Source organism: Rhipicephalus sanguineus, chromosome 1 (assembly GCF_013339695.2).
Source record: "Rhipicephalus sanguineus isolate Rsan-2018 chromosome 1, BIME_Rsan_1.4, whole genome shotgun sequence".
NCBI lineage: Eukaryota > Metazoa > Arthropoda > Arachnida > Ixodida > Ixodidae > Rhipicephalus > Rhipicephalus sanguineus.
Genome location: NC_051176.1, coordinates 111,024,980 through 111,046,529, shown reverse-complemented (window position 1 = coordinate 111,046,529; position 21,550 = coordinate 111,024,980). Strand labels below are relative to the sequence as shown.

The 21,550-nt window shown below is 43.4% G+C and overlaps 1 long non-coding RNA gene across 1 annotated transcript in view; it reads right to left on the bottom strand.

Moving 5' to 3' along the window:
* Positions 1 to 6,867: 6,867 nt before the first annotated feature.
* Positions 6,868 to 21,550, bottom strand: part of LOC119378943 (uncharacterized) — a 53,139-nt gene continuing 38,456 nt past the window's right edge. Inside the window, exons 2-4 of the long non-coding RNA XR_007416171.1 lie at positions 17,705 to 17,782; positions 13,428 to 13,463; positions 6,868 to 6,939 (exon numbers count right to left, since the gene is read on the bottom strand). This is a non-coding gene — a long non-coding RNA (uncharacterized LOC119378943). The remainder of the gene's footprint in view (positions 6,940 to 13,427; positions 13,464 to 17,704; positions 17,783 to 21,550) is intronic.

The window sequence follows — 21,550 nt, the reverse complement described above, 5'->3', positions numbered from 1 at the left end:
CTGCGCGCATGCGCGTATATTGTCGTTCATTTCGCCACGGCGCTCATCGAATCGGCGGTCTACGCTCGCGCGTTCAGGCTTAAAAAATAGGCGGCTGTACATATGCCAATAAGGACTGTCCTTGTGACTGATGCTTCGCAAAATGAAGAAAAATGTGGAATTGGGATTTTCTCTTTTAATCTAGATTGATCGTTTTCTCTTCGCCTTCCAGATTTTGTGCCTGTCTTTGTAGCAGAATTTTTAGCAGTCATTCTAGCTCTCCGCAAATTAACATCAATAAGTCCCGCAGTAATTTTGACGGATTCGCAATCGTATGTTCCTCCCTCCCTGCGAATGAGGACACGCATGTTTTGAGTATACAATCCAATAATTAGTTCTAGCGCGTATAAATCTGATTAAATTGGTTGGAGTTCCAGGACGTAAGGGCGTATTTCTGATGGCGGATGCGCTATCAGACATCTTTCAATGGCTCGGTTATTCATGTACTACCGGCATCTAAATTCATTATAGGTGCTAGATTAATGAGGAAAATGATGTTAGATGAATTTTCTGCACCGTCAATAACGACTACATTAGAATTTCAGCATTTGAATCATCATTGGAATAGCAAAATATGTCAAACTCGAGCAATTGAAGTGGCAATCACGGGACTGCGTTGTCAAACTTCATTACTAAATTTTTATTTACACGGAGCTGGCCTGGAATCTTCCCCTAATTGTTGTTTTTGCGGAGTCCATGAGACAACAGAGCGTTATCTCATTTCTTGTAAACGATACTCTACCTTGCGCAAAATTACTTTAGGTGCCGTCTTCCGACTCTTTAGATTAGATTTAAATGCGCCAAATGTACTTTATTTGGAGGCTTTGTCCCTTGGATACAGCGATGGGAAGGTTGCCGATGCCTTACTGGAGTTCGTTAAAGGTTCAAATAGATTTAGGCTATAGAATTAATCTTTATTCGTGATTTCCTGCTTTTCCAAACTGCTTTACTTGTTGGTTCAAGTTCTCCGCTTCATTACTTACATCCGTATTTTCCTAATTATCTATTCTGAATATTTTCAAATTTTCTTTAATATTTATTTCTTTTATCTTTTTAATAGACAAAATCTAGCTTATAATTCAAGAATTTTTTTTTTGTCTTCCCGGTTCTTCGCCGATCCCCCGGCGGGGCTGTGTCCCACTTAAGGCTCTACTATGCTCACTTGCAGTAGGCATAGGATAATTTGAAACGGTCAATGTAACACGCACAGACGATCCTTTCCTTGCAGCGTGGTTGAGGTGTCTACCGAGAAGCGAAGCCAGGATAGCGATTGAGAAGGCGATAAGAACACGGTCCGATTACGCTATCGCGTTCTACTCTTGAAGTCGAAGCTCAAGTGTCCTCCAAGTTTTTGTGCGCATGTATGTAATAATTTTCAGCCTATTTAATGTCCACTGCAGGACGAAGACCTGTGCCCTTAATCTCCAATTTACCCTTTATTGTGCTAGCTGTTTCCATTTTATGCCCGCGAACTGCCCAATTTCTTCTCTCCATCTAGCCTTCTGCCGTCGTTGGCTACGTTTCCCATCTATTGTTATACATTCCGTCCCTCTTAACTGACCGATCGGTTATCTGTCCTTCACACTTGCTCGCTCGCTTGCTTGTTCCTTGCATTTGGCTCACACCCACAGACGGGGATTGGCCAAAAAGCCGGCCGTTAATGTAAATTCTCAGTTGTCTGGTGTTTCTGAGAATATCAAAGCGCTTCTAAACTCCTATCGCTCCAATCAATAAGCCTGCTGAACATCAGATCGTTGCCCCCACCAATTATGGAGCAGGCCGTCTAATTCTCAGAAGTCTGATCAAGACTACATCTCTGATTCAGATTCAAGGGGTAATCGGGTCCCGAATTTCGGGGGGTTTCAACCCCCCCCCCCGCCCCCGAAATTTTTCACTTTTGCTTGCGATATATACACGCACACATACAAACGCACGCACGAACGTACATAAAGTAGGGATTACCCCCCCCCCCCCCCCGAAAAAAATTTCTGGCTACGCCCCTGATCGGGACATAGATATGGATGCTCGTATTCTCAAACGCACCAGACCGCCTACTAACAAGCTCCATAATTCTCCTAATCCAAAAATAAAGAAGCGTGTGAAGGAATTCGTGACCAGGACTGACCTGTTCGAAGAAAGTATTTTAGGTCAGGCAGTTTCCGCTGCTCGTCTATCATCATCATATGGCGTCTTAGGGTGCTTCAATTGAACTGCCGTTCAATCCTCTCTGCAGCTACAGATTTAATATACCTCATTTCTCAGCAATCTCCCGACGTTGCACTTTTACAAGAAACTTGGTTGTCAGCTCACGATAACTTTTATTTAAAAAACTATCAATGTCTTAGATTGGACAGAAACTCACGTGGTGGAGTATTAATTGTTTTCATCTCTTCAAAATTTTGCCATAGAGCGAAGGTAGTTTATAAAGCGATATCGTCTGATTATGAAGTTTTGGTAGGGGAATTAAACTTTCCAGGCTGCGCGCCATAGTTAATAACTATTTTCCGGCTGGGATACAAGATGAAAGCGCTCTTGATGTCACTCAGAGCTTCTGCACACGGATAACGAATCAGTCACTATAACAGCTGTCGAATTATTTGCTGGAAGTTTTCGAAGGGCTAAAGTAAATGCCGTTAACTCCGCTTCAAATATAGGGGCATAATCTGGAAGGTGTAAAGAATATGACCAGGATAATGCTTGAGAGAAGATACCCACACCTGATCTCTTATCATTCATGGATGCATCTGTTGCAATTACATTATTAATTCCTAATTGTAAGAGGTGATCTTCTAATACGCCAATTAAATACTTGGAGGGCAAGAGTTTGGCATTTGTTGGAAACATGTCGTCGAATTCTATTTTTACAGTGGACATGGGTTTATCTGATGGAATGATTTCGGATATATTAACACAAGGGGTCTAGTAGTGTTTGAACAAACAAAACCTGAGGTTTATGGAGACGGGACCAGTGCTCATTGAAAGAAGCACTCGATTCAGCAAAAAATACGAATTGCAACCGTCTTAAAGTGGACTCATATAATTTTAAATATATTTTAACTGTCAAAATACGGAATCTGCAAGCAAATTGAATAGGTATCCGAGCTTCTAGATACAAAACGCTTTTAGCTGTAAATTTTGAAACACCAAGACAACTCCGAAGAGCTTCTCGCTCTAAGAGAATCAAAGGATTAATCGTGTATGCTGACCCACCAAAGAATAGCAGGCAACCAAATTCAAGAATCGGGCGAACGTATATACGGTAAATCATGATCACAGTATTTCTGCGTAGCCCGGAACGGAGACGGCCAAATTTACTTATCATTCCAACAACGCGTCACGCCAGCTCAGTTTTTCATCATATATTACTCCCAGATATATAACACAGTCAACTAGGGGAATTCTTTCTTGTCGGTACTGTAGAAAATATTAACTGGCACATTTAAAGGAAAAACAATTATAGCACTTTTGGTAACGTTTAGTTTCGTTCGAATATCTTCAAACCAGGAGTCTATAATGTTGCTAAATGTGACTGTAACGTTGAATGGAGTAAATGTATGTCATAATCAGACGCGAAAAACGCAATGTCATCTGCGTATACACACACTTGTACCTTATCACACAGTGGAATCGAACTTAACAAACTATTAAATAAAACAGACGAGAGAACAAAGGCCTGGGGAACACCTTTCGTTTGGCTATACTTAGACGTATAGAAACGCCTCGTTGGGAGCAATAAAACTTTCTATCTTTTAAAAATTCATATATCCAATTTTAATGAGAACTAACAGACAATAATGCCAAAGAAAGTATAGGGGGTGTTATTTGTAGCAATTAGGATATAAATGTGAAGAAAGTAAAGTGGACGAAAAGATAACTTGCCGCCGGCAGGGTCGGTCCCTGCCGGCGGCAAGTTATCTTTTCGTCCACTTTACTTTCTTCACATTGATAGTTTGTGCGTGCGTATATATACACATAGGCATGGGCAGGACATGTATCGTGTAGGCAAGATAACCGCTGGTCATTAAGAGTAACTGACTGTATTCAAAGAAAAGGCAAACGCGCGAGGGGGAGACAGAAAGTTAGGTGGGCAGATGAGATTAAGAAGTTTGCGGGTGTAACGTGGCCGCAGTGAGCAAAGGACCGGGTTGATTGGCAGAGCATGGGAGAGGCCTTTGCCCAGCAGCGGGCGCAGTCAAGCTGATGATGACGATGATGTATACACATACAAAAACATGGCTGATCCCTCTGTCATAGGAATCGGTATAACATGAAAGTGAAGCGTGTTTTCACAGAAGTAGTTGGTTGTTTACTCTGCATTGATCTTTGAGAGCCCCCCCTCCCGTACTATCGTGATTTTGCCGCACGCGCGGCCAAAATATTCGTTCATTTTTAGAACGAGTACAAGATTGTGTCCGAGAGAGATGATGCTTGCTCTTTGGGGACAAAATAAGCACCATGTAGCCTATACATACATAGGTCGGCAAACTCACTAATGAGTTGACTCACTCAGACTCACTCAGACTCAGATCGGGCCGTGAGTCTGAGTGAGTCCGGGTGAGTAATATCTTGGTGAGTTTAAGTCCGAGTGAGTTCGGTAGAGACAAATTTTAGTGAGTCTGAGTCCGAGTGATTTCGGTTGAGGAAAATTTGGGTGAGCCTGAGTGTGAGTGAGTCCTAAGCACAAAATATATTTCTCGAGTGAGTCTGAGTGAGCTCCAAATTTTTTTTTGCCGACCTATGGTAATAACTACTCAACTTCAGCATTACTATCAGCAGTTGTACGGCTCACGATGATACTCACTTCTGCTCACAGATACTTCAACGCACTAGCGTTCATACGCCAGCTCAATATTTACTCATCAGAAGCGTACCTTGACTCCCCCCTCCCCCTCTTCCCGCAAAGTTTTCCAAAGGAAGTGCTTGATAAAATATCTCGCGTGAACCATATGTTTCAATAAAAATACCCATTCTGGATTGGAATCACTGATTACTCGTATCTGAAGGTACGAGATCAAAATGTGTATCGAAGAGCACTGATTATGCGAGATATTGGCGTTTAAGTGCGTTGACATCCTGGTCGCAAAGGATAATTATACGCTAACTGCCTCATGAGTCCACTCACTCAGACTCACTCAGAGTCAGATCGAGCAGTGAGTCTGAGTCTGAGTGAGTCCGAGAGAGTAATAATTAGGTGAGTATAAGTCCGAGTGAGTCCGGTTGAGAAGAAGTTTAGTGAGTCTGAGTCCGAGTGAGTCTGGTTGAGGAAAATTTTGGTGAGTCTGAGTCCCAGTGAGCACTAAGGGCACATTATATACCATGAGTGAGTTTGAGTGAGCTCCACATTTTTTGCCGACCTATGTATACATATACGGTATATTGAGCAGACCTTTCTCGGAGTGAGGTTAAACGTCACTGAATCACATAAAATTTCTTGTTTACGCCGATGACTCGAGCGAATAAAGCTAGAATAGGCCTCTACATTATCAAAACTATTTATTTATTTATTTATTTATTTATTTATTTATTTATTTATACCGTCATGGTCCGAGGGCAGTGGTAGGATAGAGAAAAACTATTTAAATTTCTGGTTATACGAAAAATTAAGAACTAATTACGATGTCTTACATGAAGTTCGGTTGCGCAATGTTAGCTGATGATTCACGGAAATGAACAATATATAGAAGCGGTTGATCCGTAAAGGTGGTTTCAGTCCTTCAATATCCGAGGGATAAATGAATAGGATCAAGTTTTAGTGCGACACGGGGCGTTACCGACTTCATTACTATGGCCGAGGCGTGCAGAAATAAAAGTAGGTGGGGAAAGTAAATAAAATACACCAAGCATATATCTCATCAATGCAATTAAATAATTTCGAAACAGTGCTGTACGGGTTACTCACTGTTCGCGCTACAACGACATCAGCGTCACATGACCCATCACAATGTTACGGTTTCCCTTACTGTTTCTCATAACAATGGAGAATTTGGCGTCCCCCTGAACCAGGAGACCGGCGGACGAACGGAAGAACGCAAGGAAAGTACACAAAAAAAGGAAAAAAAAAGGTCGAAGAAGGTTTCATGCATGTTCCCATCGCTTGGGGCCCTCTAGAGCAAAACTCTCTACTAACGTTTTTGTCGTGATAAAAGACGTTAGGCGTGAAAACACGGACACAAGAGAGAAGTCATGACAACACAGTGCTGCCCTGACTTCTCTGTCCGTGTTTGCACGCCCACCGCCTTTTATCATGGATCCCTATCAACTAGCTCAGCTCTCTGTCATTCTAACGTTTTGTCTACGCATCGCTAGCCGCTTTTTCATACAACTTCCCTTTCAGTACTACAGAACTACACTTCATCAAGCGCCGTACATACATATCGCGCATTTGAGTGGACAAGCCATCAGCATCAATTGTTCACGTGCAAGGAGTTCGACATCTTTAGCATGGCTCTTTCTTTCGAGCTGCAATTAACAGCGTGCAACTACGTTGTTTATTCATATATACGTATATAATCACTTTATTTACAATGCTGCCAGTATCGTATGAGACCATGGTAGGTGTACCCTGGATGCGAATGGTTCCTTCTTCCTGATATCGTTGACATCGCAAGCCCACGTTCCTTTTTTTAAGAAGGATCACAAATCATATTAAAAAAGTTGTCTATAAACTTAGTCACTTTTTCACTACGCTGAAAATAATTAACAAGAAGAATAACCAAAATAAGCCGAGTAATTAAATGTCAAAGAATATTTTTTTCCAACAGCTTGAGCGTCAAGACGCAGTCTGTGTCAAGAAAAATACCATTTAATCAAACACTATTTCCTGGTCGCTTAAGATGATGTTTCGCACTTTATGAATACGGCGAGTAAGTCCGGCTCTTCATCACTCGTGTAATTTTTGCCCTGCGATGCGGGATTAAAAGCACACGAGTAAACAATGGTGACCGAGTAAACAATATCAAGCTCTTATTACTCAGCTTAACGCCTTAAACACAATCAGAAGCGCATAACAGTAATCAGAGCTGCGAATTGATTTGGGCCCGTATGCGCAAAGGTATGCGCAAAAGACAAACTGCATGTGCCTTGAGAGCGGAATATACACAAAACAAATCTGTCATTGTAGATCAAAACTTGGAAGTTTGCGCGAGGTTCACTCCAGCCTTATGCTACATTGCTACAGAATATAATAAAGCCCTAATTAGGGCTGGTGAAATATGCGGCCCAAAGGGATAGGAGGGGGGGGGTGCGAGCCCTCCACCCCCGGCACCCCAGTAACTGACGCCTCTGGCTACATCGTTCTACGGGAATTTTTTTTCTTTTCCTTTTTCTTTTTTTTTTTGTGATGATAATTTTTGTGGCCGGAGAAAGGTTTTCCGTTCAAGAATTCTGTGCATAACAAGCTTAAGTCTTCGAACTATGGCGACGTGAAACAAAGGGAAGCACACCTTTCCATGTGTTCACATCAAAATATAAAAATACTTGCAAACGGCTGTAATTAGAACTAACAGACAAGAAAGCCAAAAAAAGTATAGGGGATGTTATTTCTAGTAATTATGATGTAAATGTGAAGAAAGTAAAGTGGACGAAAAGATAACTTGCCGCCGGCAGAGACCGAACCTTCGACCTTCGAATAACGCGCCCGAGGCTCTACCACTGAGCTACGGCGGCGGTCATCCTCCCGTCCACATTATGGGGCATATTTAAACCTAGGAGTGTTAGTCAGCGCCGCTAGTAGCCATGATGGCGAGTGCGGAACACTCTTTTCTGCCTGTGTAGCTCCTATAGTCACCGACAATCAGTTTGGAGATGCGTGCATGGAAGTCGCGTATGCCCTGTCGGACATTAGGAAGACTCTGATTAACTCGAACACAGTCATAATTATCACTCACAATCAGCACTGTTCGCAAAAAGGAAAAGAAAACGTGTTTTTACACCTCACTTACTCATAACTTCAGAACATGGGCGCATATCATCATGGAGTTTCCTACAATTACCTAGAGGGAAGGAACTCTGGCGCTGCGATCGTTCAGCCGCTATGGGAATGATGGGTAGTACACGGATTTGCCTAATCTTCGTGCTTACGACTTCGAACACGCTTGTGGCTTTGTTTATTGCTGTGTTTTGGCGTTCGTTTTGGATAAAAGAATGGACCGTTGTGAACTTCGTGACCAGGTTTGAATTGGTGAGCTTAAAAAGGTTAAAGTGGTGAAGTGGAACTGCTGGCTTTTGCTGAACTTCGTCTTGCGACAAAGCGGATGCAGGCGACGCGGAGCCAAACGGAGCCGAAAGAACGACAAATCCGTGTACTACCCACCATTCCCATGCTGGCTGAAGCGCGATGCGTTGAAGCTCCCATAGACACATGCGCCAGAGTTCCGTCCAGTAAATATTGTAGGAAGCTCTGTGCATATCATGACTCTTGATGGCATCGCCACCGCGAGCGTGACGGCGTCAAACCTGGCTAAATGGACAACCTTGAAAACAGACGAGTGACGTCCATAAATACTCCGCCGCTTGCACATGCATAAATGAAATAATTTCACTTTATTACCGCTTTGTAAACGTAACCGTTTACGAGCGCGTTTCAGGCGATTACAGCATCTCGAAAAATGCCGTTGATTCAAAGTAGCAAGCTGGTGGCAGTCGCCCGCTGCTTGTGCGCACGCTTCTGCAATCTCCAATTTGCCATCAACTCAGTGCACGCTTATGTCGGGAGCTTTATCAACAGACGTTCGTGTCGCAAAAAGGAGGCCATCTTTCCTTTCATAATCGCATTAATAGAGATCTTACTTGCTAATATGTGAGAAAAGAACGCTGAACGTCGATCCTTCTTTTTCATCAATGAAAGCGTTCGAAGAAAAAAAAAAAACAAATCCGCAGTTTTGCCAGAATGGCGAAGCAAGTAATGCGATAACAACACACTGGAGTGCTATAGAAGTAAAACTAGCACCTTGAGGGGCGATGTGCTTCCGCTTTGTGCTCCGAACTGCGGGGCCCTGTCGACAAGCCTCCGGCGTTCAGCTGCAGCATGTCTCACGCGCAGCTACACACTGTTCCCGCTTGCATGCGACAGCGCTTTTCAAACTAAACTTATTATGAGTTAGAGAGTTCGCTAGCAGCGTTGTCGTACGCGCGAAAAACACGGCCCCGGCGCGATTCTTCGAGCTTACAGAAATGCGGCCCTCGAAGTTGTGCCGGTCATATGCGTATTTATATGCGTCGTTTTCCAATAATTGGCGTTCTCTCGATGGTGGGCTTGTCGGAAATCAGCCGTCCCTGATATGGCAATCTGATATTTTATCGAGGTCACTTGGCATTCCACGTTGCCACATTTCATATGAACGCTTGACGTGATGTTCTGGCGGCGGAAGATTAGGTACGATGCCAACTGCGTAGGTGCAGTTGGTATTGTGCTTACGCAAAGAAAGAAAGAACGAAAGAAAGAAAGATAGAAAGAAAGAAAGAAGAAATAAATAAATAAAGAAAGTAAAGAAGAAAGCAAGAAAGAAAGAAAGGAAGAAGTAGGTGAGGCAGGCACACGCCAAGCTTCGCTTGCCCCCATTTTCGCGATAGGGAAAGGGCTCCTGAGCTCTATTGGCCGCGAGATCGACCTACAGGTGGCAGCACCGTCGCAGCGTTAGTGTGGAGAGGCGGTCGGAGGCGCGGATACAAATACACACAGCGGCGCTTCGTTGTGAGAGGTTTCAGCCGATTGTCGGCGAGTAAAATGCGTTGATTGCAGCTTACTGGTAATATATACGCTCTTTATTGTTGAATCGATGCACGAAGATCATCCAACGTTACTATTACTAGTGAGAGAAGCGCAATCTGCCGATGAAAGGGATGCTCGACCTGGATGACAGTCTGCGCTTACGCACTACATGACGTTTTTTGTTGTTTTCTCTATACGTGTTTAGCTTGCGTTTTGTGTACTACGCACTGCAGTCGCACGGCTGAACTACTCAAGTGTTTACTTCTTGTTCATTTGTATACCAGCCCATATTCCTGTGCAATGAGTTCAATAGCACTGTTCACGCGAATACGCATATATACACAGGTAAGAGTTTAGCACAGAGCTTTCATCGATTGATTACGTACGCGACAATGATGCAACAAAGGTCCGTTTATTTTATGGAACAAGTGTCTTTTCTTTCAAACTAATAATGTCCGCTGCCTTCCATTAATTTATAACAACTCCACACAAACGCTCAAGATAATGTAAAAAGAAAGGATGAGGTTTTGCGTGAAATTATACAACATAAATGTAAGGCACGCCGTCGGGATTAATTTTGAACATCTGGGTCCTTCAAAGCGCACCTAAATCTAAGCACACGGGTGGTTCTGCATAAATTTCGCCCCAAGTTAAAATTGCGCGCGGCAACTCCGTTTTATCGCTGCCGTGTCATTCCATTGTCCGTTGTATCTTTTCTTTTTTAGGGACAGTTTGTGTACTGAAGCCTCACACTCCACTTGATCGAAATATTTCGCTGTAGCGGGACCACGACCGTACAATAAAAGGGCATCTTAAACAACTAAAGCTCATCATGAACTGGTGTGCCGCGGTTATACACCTAACACCAACGCGAAAGTGCATGAGCCTCGTTTTTGTTTACCACCGAGTCGCTGAAACGCTGCATTCACACACTATTTAATGTTCCTCATGTTTGGGACTATGCCAAGCGCACGCACTTTAGAGTGTGCTTGAACCAACACTGAAATGATTCTGGCGAACGAAGGGTACGACACCAATACACAGCCCTCTCGAAAGTCGCACTCACTGATCTTATTACAATGCGCACGCAGCCGAGCAAGTTCATTTGCTTCTGTACACCATGTTAGGTATACGTACGAGCAGTTAAACTCGCGCTAACATAACAAAACAAACCGCCCTTTGAGAACGTGCAGGATGTACGCGCACATGCAAACACGACGTGCTTAGCAGACGACGCAGGGAGCAATCCACACTAGGCGCGCTTCAGTCAGTAGCCGCCAGGCGGCGACTCCGCTCGATCTCGGGGCCAATATGGCCGGCGTTGCGACGACATGCGATGCGCGTGGAACGAAGCACGTGATCAACGCGCTGATGCGCTGGAGAATTATCGGCGTGAACTCATCGGCGAGAACTTTGCGACATCTCGCGGGCAATAGAGAGTTTGAGAGTTGGGGCCCCAAGGAGCTTGTGGACCCAAGAAATTTGCGAGCCGCCAGCACTCATGCGCAGAACCCAAGCCACTCTTGGGTTCTTGCGCTCGCGTTGACGCAAGGGCCACAAATCGAAAACTAGCGTGTGTCCCCAAGGCGTCTTGGGCCGCGAGCGAGACGAAGCAGATGCTGCGCGGGTCACGACGCAGTATGGCCCGCGTCTGCAATATATTTATTTCGCCACGTGTGGTGCCCCGAGCGTTTGACCCAACGCAGCCTGCGTTTGACCCAATTCTCAAACTCTGCTGATCCTCCGAACGCAACAGCAGCCTACCCAACGCAGCTTGGGGACCCAGTGCCTTGGGTTCTCAATTCTCAAACTCTCTAATGTGTAAACAGTTTTCTGTGGCGATGACGCAGCTCAGAGACACTGGCATGACCTTGAAGGTCAGAGTGACGTAACCAGGCGTTTTCTGGCTTTGTACCTGGAGTAGCAAGCTATCGCTCTAAAAGCAATTTCGCTTCACCGCATCGTTCGATAAAGCGGCCTGCGTTGAATATATAAATAAATATATTGAATATGTTGAATATAAGAATATATTCACATTGTGGGCTTTACAAGTGCATAATTGATAAAAATACCGCAGGAACAAATAAAGTAGGTACGTTCTGACAAAATTGTGACAATGAAAGTTGGCAAAAATAGTGTTTTGAATCATATTGTGGCTTCATTTTCGCAGTGTGTCTGTCCAAGCAAAAATATAGTCTGTACATCATTGTGTATATAGCATGCTTTGTTGGTAGCCCGAAGTGCTAGAGGCCCGTCTGCTTAGATTTAGGTGCATGTTAAATAACCCCTGGTGGTCTAAATTTTCGGAGCCCTCCACTACGGCGTCTCTCATAATCATGTTGTGGTTTTGGGACGTGAAACCCCAACAGTCATTATTATTATTATTATTATTCTATTATTATTATTATTATTATTATTATTATTATTATTATTATTATTATTATTATTATTATTATTATTATTATTATTATTATTATTATTAGTGACAGCGCACGCTTTTTTAGTACTAGTACTAAAAAAAAACATTTTTGCATTCTAGTTCCTGGACCGCGAAAGGTATGCTTCCAACCTCTCCAGCATCGGAAAGGGGCGCCATCGTTAATTTTTAACAGCGAAGCTGTTCTTAGTCGAGACTTTCATGTCCGGGGTTGTGGTAGCGGTGATCACGTGCCCTCACAGTGTGGCGAGTGAGGCTCGGTAGGAAGGGGAGGGCTGAGTGCGCTGCGAGAGGCGAGGGCGAGGGCGGAGGACGTCGAGGGGTGAACCTTCGAGAAACGCGCCAAGATGGGGTGAAGGTGAGGCGCAGTGCAGTATAAAATGGCGTGTCAGTATCAGTGTTCAGGAGTTTGCGCTTTCAAGATGGCGAACATTTCTCATTCTCCCGGTGAAGAAACCGCCCGACGTGCTGACGCGAGAACGGGCATGTCGTCGCCGAGCCAAGAGAGCCCAAGAGAGCCCGTTCGCGCAAGAGATGCTGAAGCTAAGCGCCAACGAACGGAAGACTTGAAAAACATAGAAGCACGACATAGCCTGATGAAGGACGGGCATAAGCTTCGCTGTTTCGACACTGCCCGCGAAGTGGAGCTGGGTGGATTTTTATTTATTGAGGAGGAGGTGAAGGAGAAGAATGTTGGCTGCAGACCGATTTATCCTTCTTTGCAGAAATTTAACGAAATTATTTAACTCCTTCTTAATTTGAAGACCAACTCAAGCACACATTTTTTTTTCCACCACTCATATTATATGCTATAGATACAACGCCGATGCGTCTGCACGCAGCATACAGCGGTATTGTATAAGTCTGTGACGAACAGTTGTATGATTGTACTTATTAATAGCAGAGAAGATGCGCCTGCTGGAATCCTGCACCGACGAGCTGTTCAATGAAGAGAAACTTAGCGCAACCTTCTGGCGCGCCCCCACCGAAATGCGGCCGCCGCGGCCGGGATTCAATCCGCGACCCTCGGGCCAGTATAGTTGAGCCCTATGTGCTGTCGCTTATTGATTGCTTTGTTGTGTTAGTACTTACTACATCGTACATGAAGATACGATACTCAATTTGCGCTTCCAGATCCCTCCCTCAGTTTCCTTCACTTCATATCTACATCACACTCACTCGCTCGCTGAAATTGAGTAACAAGCGACTTGCTGTGAATGTCTACATTGTACATATACTCACCTCAGATGTCAGAATTTTCTCATTTAACAAATTGGTCTGAAAGAAACCCACCAAAGAATCTGTTAGAAAATTGGAAACGGGGCTGTGCAATGCGTATAACTTGAAGTTCATGTTGAAACGGAGCCCATACGTTGTGCATAATTACTTTCCAGGAGGAAGGAAATAAGTGACAAACTTGACGTGGCACATTGTCTTTATTGCACTGTGCATACTGAGCGCCAGGCACTCGCATAAATACAGCATGTAAAAGTACAGGGAGATTGCACTTACGACACACCGTATTTACTCGAATCTAGGCCGGCCCCGATTCTAAGCCGACCCCCGAAAGTCGCAAGGCCAAAAAAAAAAAAAAAAAACCAAGAAAACTTAATCATTGTACTCGAATCCAAGCCGACCCCCCCCCCCCCCCCACACACACACACTTTCGCACATCGTTTTTTCGAAAAAAAAAACAACATCGGCTTAGATTCGAGAGGAAATACGGTATGTAAAATCACGCTTAGCTTCCTATTAAAAGCTTCAACATGCGCATGTAAGAGCATCGAAGTGCTCCCATATAAGCTTCAGAATGATACACAGAACCTCTGTTCTGCCTCCTCTCCGTTGCATGGGTGTCGTATGCTATCAACGCAATGATAAACGCGATGGCAAAGTAGCATGACGTTCCGGGATAAGATAAGATTTCTCGGCACAATAATCCACACCAGGTGGACGTGATACCGCTGCAAAATTCAGACATATACCAGCAGTGCGAGCACGCTTATCCTGTATTCTAGCAACTCTATAGCACCTCAGCCTGCAGTACTCGCGACCCAGACATTCAAACGCTGTGTTCGGGTCAAATCTTCATTCGCACCCACATTCGCTGCCATTCCACAAGTGCGTTGACTTCGTCACTTCGCAACGTAACCTTAGTGCGCGTGTCGGTATATTGCGGGGTATACTTGTGCCCGCGACCATTTTATGGATGTCAAATCCATCGGAGGTTCACGAGGCAGCGCTGTCAAGTTTTTGTTTTGTGTTTTGTTTTGTCGTCACTTTTTTGTTTTTATTTTTTTGGTGGGCAACTTTAAACCACCCACTCGTTGCGCAATTCACATGTTGTGACGCCTGGCGCGATTCTACGCTTCTGTCACGCAATATTACATGCGTTAAGGAGACTCCTCCCACCACGACTTTCTTACAGCGTTTTTTTTTTTTTTTTTTGCAAAGCAGTTTCAAGCGCTGGCGTGGCTCCGTGGTGGAACACCTGCTTGCCACGCAGAAGGCCTGGGTTAAATTCTCACTCGAACCAAAGATTTTTATTACATATTTATTGGCATCTATCTCGAATTTTCGCTCAGGGACAAGGCCGATTTTTCGCTCACAGCCAACGACGCCGGCACCGACACAGGAATTTTTGCGAAACTAAAAATAGCACATTTATTCAAGTAAAACAAAGAGGCTGTACTCTGAAAATCATTCTGTGCACATCTGTTACAAGTGTCTGAATGCACGAACAGGCTCCGTATGTGGAGTCAAGTACAGAAGTCAAGACAGCTTTTAATAACTTAACTTCCACAGTCAAGCACTATTCGTTTTTTAAGCTATTCAGGTAGGCGTGAAGCAATACCTGCAATAATATTTGACCACCATCTTATTTTGAAAGTTGTAGCATGTTGAATATTGTTATAACGTGACTAATGAGCTTCTAAACATAGCTTTGGAATCACCGAGAAATAAATAGCGAAAAAAAGGTAGAAACGACGAAGAACTAAAAAAAAAGAAAAAAAGAAAACGACATTTTGATAACATGCATGCGGAACAACATAACAGCAACACCGCGTAAATAAAAATAAAACATTGCACAAGTGTGAACATTGTGTTGTATAGAGAAAAAAAGATTTATATTTATAACTTGTAACTACTGCGCTGGTCCTTGTGAACTTTTCGTCTGTGTCTTTGTGTTGCGTGCGCAATATTATCATTTTGTAAAAAGGGTTTTTGGGGCAACGATTGCGAACGAATTTTGGAGAAGTCATTTTTTTTTTAAATATGTGCAGACAAGAAAATGAAGCACTTCGGTCAGGGAAAAATTATTTTATAAGACTGTAAATGGGCTCCTAGGCAGCTTTTAAGGCAGCGAAAAGAAACAGTGTAAATTAAGTTTAGCATTGTGCGCACTGAAAGACCAGAAATAGGATTAAGAAAAAAAAAAAGACGAATCACAATCAGGCGCAGGATTGCAGTAGATTACAACAACGCGAAAAGAAATGAACAAACACGTGAAAGTGCTAGAAGGAAATTACGTGCGGTTGAATAAACAGCCCCTTTCATCAAGTAAACCAATAAGCAATGCGAGTGTTACGATACGAACCACTTGCGAGTGTTACGATATGGAAATGAAATTCTGTAACTACAAGAATCTTATGAAACATAAGTGTTCCAATGAGAGAATGTGCGCGGCCATGATTGCACCTCTCACGCTAGCTGTTAAAAATATTGGGGCTTTACGTGACAAAACCACGGTATGCTTATGAGGCTCGCCGTAGTGGGGTGCTCTGGAATAATTTTGATCACCTGGGGTTTTTTAATGTGCACCTAAATTTACATACACGGATGTCCTTGCACCTCGGAACAATCAAAATGCGGCTCTCGCGCTGTTATTTTTAACATTTTGTCAAGGTGTCTTTCTCCGAACTGTTACTAAGCACAAAATTTTGGCTAAATTTACATTACTTCTTTCTACTTGGCTTCAGCCGCCGCGGTGGTACAGCGGTTATGGTGCTTGGCTGCTGACCCAAGAGTCTCGGGTTCGATCCCGGCCGCGGCGGTCGCACTTTACATGGAGGCGAAATGCTAGAGCAGGGCTCTCAAAAACGCGACCCGCGGGACACATGCGACCCGCGGACCTCTCAATAGCGGCCCGCGCGCGCTTGACTGTCTTCGTTCCATGTTTCCTCTTTTAATTTCTTAATATCTACCTTCATGAGCGTTCAACTTCGCTAAATATTACTCGCATGATCTTCTCGCCTATTGCGACTAATAACGATTTGTTCGGGTAAGCTACACAGACGTGACTCATGCATTTTTTTCGTGAGGCACTCCATACGGTCACCATGTGTTTGAATTAAGCATAAGCGTGGAACAAAATGACTATATTTTAGAATCGGCATCCAGATTTTAGTCATTCTGGAGACCGGTATGGATATGTTTCCCGGATGCTGACGTCAAGTCACCTTAAGAAAAAACCCATATGCGAGAAATGGGAAAGGCATTCGTTCAAATGGCAACGTTGGCTGACTTCCCACACCGGCCCTTGTGCGACTAAATTTTGCTACGGCGACCCGCTAGCTCAGGTGAGTTTGAGCCCCCTGTGCTAGAGGCCCGTGTACTTAGGTATAGGTGCACGCTAAAGTACCCCAGGCAGCAGAAATTTCCGGAGCCCTCTACATTACATATCGTGGTTTTGTCACGTAAAACCCCAGCAATTATTATTACTGCTTGACTTCAGTTTATTTGATCGTGGGCCCGAAAGTAATTTAATTACAAACTTAATTTGCAATTTTAAATTCACTGAAACTACTCTGGAGTTTGCCTTGCAAGTAGCATCCGGATCTCTTTAAAGGGACACTAAAGAGAAAAACGATTTTTCTCGTATTAGTAAATTACTTTTTCACGACAGCAGAAACATCACGCTTGCTGCGAGAAGACGCTTGGTAAACGAAAACACGCGCAAAAAACAAAAATGCGGGTGGCGCACCACCTTGAAGTGTCCGCACCATTCGCCATGAGGTCATAGATTTTGACGGCGTGTACTGAGGCCTACGTAGTTCCTAAGTGGTAAAAATGAAGCACATTGTCTTCTGAGGGAGCCGGAGACTTAGCTTAACATACCAAGTTTCAGGAAAATTCGTAGGGCCAATGTGGTCAAAATAAGAAGAAGAAAAAAAACGCTTTCACGTCCATGACGGCACCATCGAAATCTCCGCGGAGATTTCGGTGGGAACCTTAAAAGTGAAACATTTGACACTGATTTTATCGTCTATTAATAAGCATGCGGTGATCAAATTAACGACACTAGAGTTTTCAAAGTATAACTTATCAGTCTAAACTAATTTGTGGTCCCACTTTAGTGTCCCTTTAAGTAATCCAGCTGATCTGACTCAATTGAGACATCTACCACATGGTGCCTTTAATAAGTATGTTGTCATTAAAATCGATGAGCCGGTATACTAGAACTTACACTTTCGCTTCCGGAATGGCCGCTACTACGTATGAATAAGTTTGCCACTTACATTGTTGCACAATAGACTCGCGATCTCTGAAGAGTTCGTGCCAGAATTTTTCATGTATGTTTGGAGTCTTTTGGCGTTCTACAAAAAAAAAAAAGAAAAAACGCGGAGAAGATGGATATGTGCTGTCAGAAATATATAGAATACATGAAATAATTCGGCGTCACCATCGTGAATTAGAAGTACTTTTCGTTGATTTTAATGTTACTTCAACCTTTTGTGCAGGACGACATTACATGCGCTAGTGAATGCCCAAACAAGTTACAAAAAATATTGCTTTCGAATTGTTCTTAATGTTTGTTCGCAATATCACTTCTAGTACGCTCAAGTTTTATTTGTCATTTCCAATAGCGACCTTCCAAAGGCAGATACATGGCACCATACACTTGACTGGCACCATACACTCGCAGCAGGATATCATTAATGTTGTTTTCTATCTCGAACCGCATCTTGCAATGAAACATTTATCATCCCCACTGGCGGATCCAGAGGGGGAGAGGGGGTGCGGATGTCCTGACACCCCCCCACCTTCACTTAAATTTTTTGAATGCGTGAGCTGAGATGGGTGCTGACACCCCATACCCAGCTTTAGGTATCAGACTTCCCATAAGCTGACCCCTCTTTTGGAAAAGTCCTGTATCCGCCCCTGAGTCCAACCCCAACTGACGACCAGTTTTCGTCACATGTAGGCCCCGCGTCAGTGGGCGCAGTCGTAGATGCCACGTATGAACACGTCGAACTATGCAGAAACTGAAAAAAAAAAAAAAGAAACATGGCTGATCTCTCAATCATAGGAATCGGTATAACACGAAAGTGAATCGTGTTTTCACAAAAGTAGTGCTTATTGTGTAGTGATATATGAGAGCTTGTACAATGTCTATTCGTGTTTGGCAGCTATAGCAACGTTTGGCGTGGATGCACCCATGTTGACGTCTAGTGACATTTCTCCATCGCGACGACTAACGCCCATGATCACGATTAAACCGTTGTGGTAGCTGAAGTTGTGAACATATATTTGGACACAGCGAATCGTGAATGCCGCGTAAAGATGACATCAACAAGCTCATAATCAACACTGGTACCTGATATGCACTTCTTCAAAACGTCGTCAATTAAGGAGAGAAACGGCATGGCGTACACTACCACCAGCTACCACACTGCGCTTCAGCAACACGGGAGGCAGAGGTTCGTAGCTTGAGCCGAAAACGCGTTCGTCCCGCTGGCCTCTGTCTCGCTTCACTAAGACACGACATTCGCCCGTCAAATCGTGTCCTTTCTGCAACGCGTATTGCAGCAGTTTTGTTAGTCGGTGCTCTCGCAATCGAAGCAGTCGGTGGCGGAGAAATCCCGTTGGTGCATGTGGAAGCTGCCCTACTCCAATGAGCCGGCGCACGCTAACAGGAAGCGAAAGGCAAAGAACGTAACTGCGTCTAGCGTGCCTCGGCGACGGCAGCGCGACCAGGGGTGCTATGCAGGATGGCCCGAGCTTCTAGGGAACACGAGTTTGCTCCGAGCTTGCACTACGGCGGTCATGATAGGAAGACAGTGCGGAGCGCGATAGCAGCGTTGATAAAAACGGCTACAAGAACGAGCATGGCGTCACAAACGCATGTGCGGCATTTGCGGCGGTTTCCAAAGGAACACCGCGTGCGAACGCGTCAGCTCTGCCACGCAGTCAACATTTTGACAGTGCAGCGATGTCCAGGAATTCGGGACATCGACAACTAGCGCCATCTGTTGCGTTGGCTGCTGAGTGGCAGCGTCACTGAATGGGAAACGACCTTTAAACATTTATTATAGTGCAACGCCTCAATATACGCTTAAATCACTTCGTCCATGTAATCTGGGAGTCATCATCTCACATTGCGAGAAGTTTTGCCTTATTCCCATAAACTTCCTGGGTTCGAGAACCACTTTTATGTGCAATGTGAAACTCCATAGGAGAGAACTTAAAAATTTATATAAAAACAATGCGCCCTCACCTGCTTAAATCACTGAAGTGATTGAATCTCTATGATTCAATCTTCGCACCTGTGAAGTTTGGCTGATGTTGGCGAAGTTTCTGAGGTTCGACGGGAACTTTTGTAGAACGGTGCATTGCAGCAAAACCATCTTATAGGGGTGGATGCGCTTCATAGTGTTTTCGGTGGCCCCAAAACACGTGAAAATGTCAGCGTTTTTATACAAGTTTGTTTTTCTTGAAGCTGCTCAAGATATGGATTGTATGAATACTGTGGAGTTCTTCAGTTGATAATTAGCAATGAGAAAACGTAGGTTAATTAGAGCAGATGATCAAAAACAAGAATAGTTCCTCGTAATTCAAAGCAAGCAAGAATTAACAAGAGACATTGATATGCATGCGAATCTTCCTCTATTTAGTATATGTAATGAAAGGTACTAATGAATTTAACAATTTATTTAAAACTTATTGGTGAAAGCGGTCAGTACAGAAGGACATGTATCATATATATATTTATAGGTAGTATTGCACCGTACACCATTGATACTAGATGGCTGTCGCATGTAACTAGCATTAGCTACTGTTATAGCTAATTACTAATAAAAGGTATAAAAGATATGGTAATCGTACTCTGCAATTTTTAATACTTACACTTAGTGTTAATTAGGAAAGGGGTAAATAAGAATAAATTAATCGGAGGATCACGTTGTATTGCATCCCATGGAGTGACGAAGACAATGAAAGATATAAGAATCTTAAGTTGCTAGTGAGTGATTAGAGTACTTTAGCCTAATTATATGTAAGAATCTCAAGTTGCTAATTAGTGATTAGGGGTCTTTTAGCTTAATTATTATGAATAATTAACAAAATTGGCAATGACGTACCCGCAAGTATTCACATTGACTGAGGGTTACTCATCAACATTATGCACATTTGCACCCTGACGATATGTCATCACTTGTAACGATGAAATCACAAATTTTAGGCTCATAATAGAAGGCTTTCGGTATAGAAGCATACGTGCATGAAATGTATAGGGTATTCAATGTATGAAATTAAGATCAGAGATAGATAATAACACGGAATTACCTTTAGTGGTAGTGATCAATGGTTAGTAGTCAGGGATGATATTGGGGGAAAATCTATGGAACCGAATGATTAAAGGTGACAAATGAAATTTTATGCAAGAGAAACATATTTTATAGTTTATTAGTGATCGTTGTAGGCAGTTATCAAGTGTGGTTAGATGGTCAATCAATTAATGGGACGATATCATTGCAATGCATCAATTGAGAGTATACAGGGAGAGGCTGAATACATTTAGAGTGTCTTGCTAATTGGCAATTACGGGCTCTGCAGCACAATTACAATATTTATTTTTACAGCAGAGCTGTTATGTCCACCCATTGTTCGACTCGCGATGTAGACAATGATCATCATGTCGGCGTGTTGAGCATAACTGTGCCTAGATAAGCCAAGTGAATCATAGTCAATCCTAATTAAGCCTAGCTGAGCAGGGCAAAGCCTAATTTGCCAGGCATAATTAACTCAAAGGCTAATTAGCTATTATTAAGCCGAGTTGAGATTCTTGTTGCATAGTCGTGCTGCGCTCAGCAAGATGTGCCGAGCAAATGCTAATTAAGACTAAGTAATACTGAGTTAATTCGCGTTAATTATGCTAAACAATTCATTAGCCTTAGATTGACTTCGAATGCAAGCTAGTCGAGGCCGAGCCTCGAATGTGCGAGTTAGGCTAATTAAGCTAATTAAGTTATAATTAAGGCTAGTCTGACTTGGGATGCAAGCTGATCAGGGCCAAGTCTCCAATGTGCCACTAAGACCTATTAAGCTATTGCATGTCGGTGGGCTGGTTGGTTTGGTAGCATTGT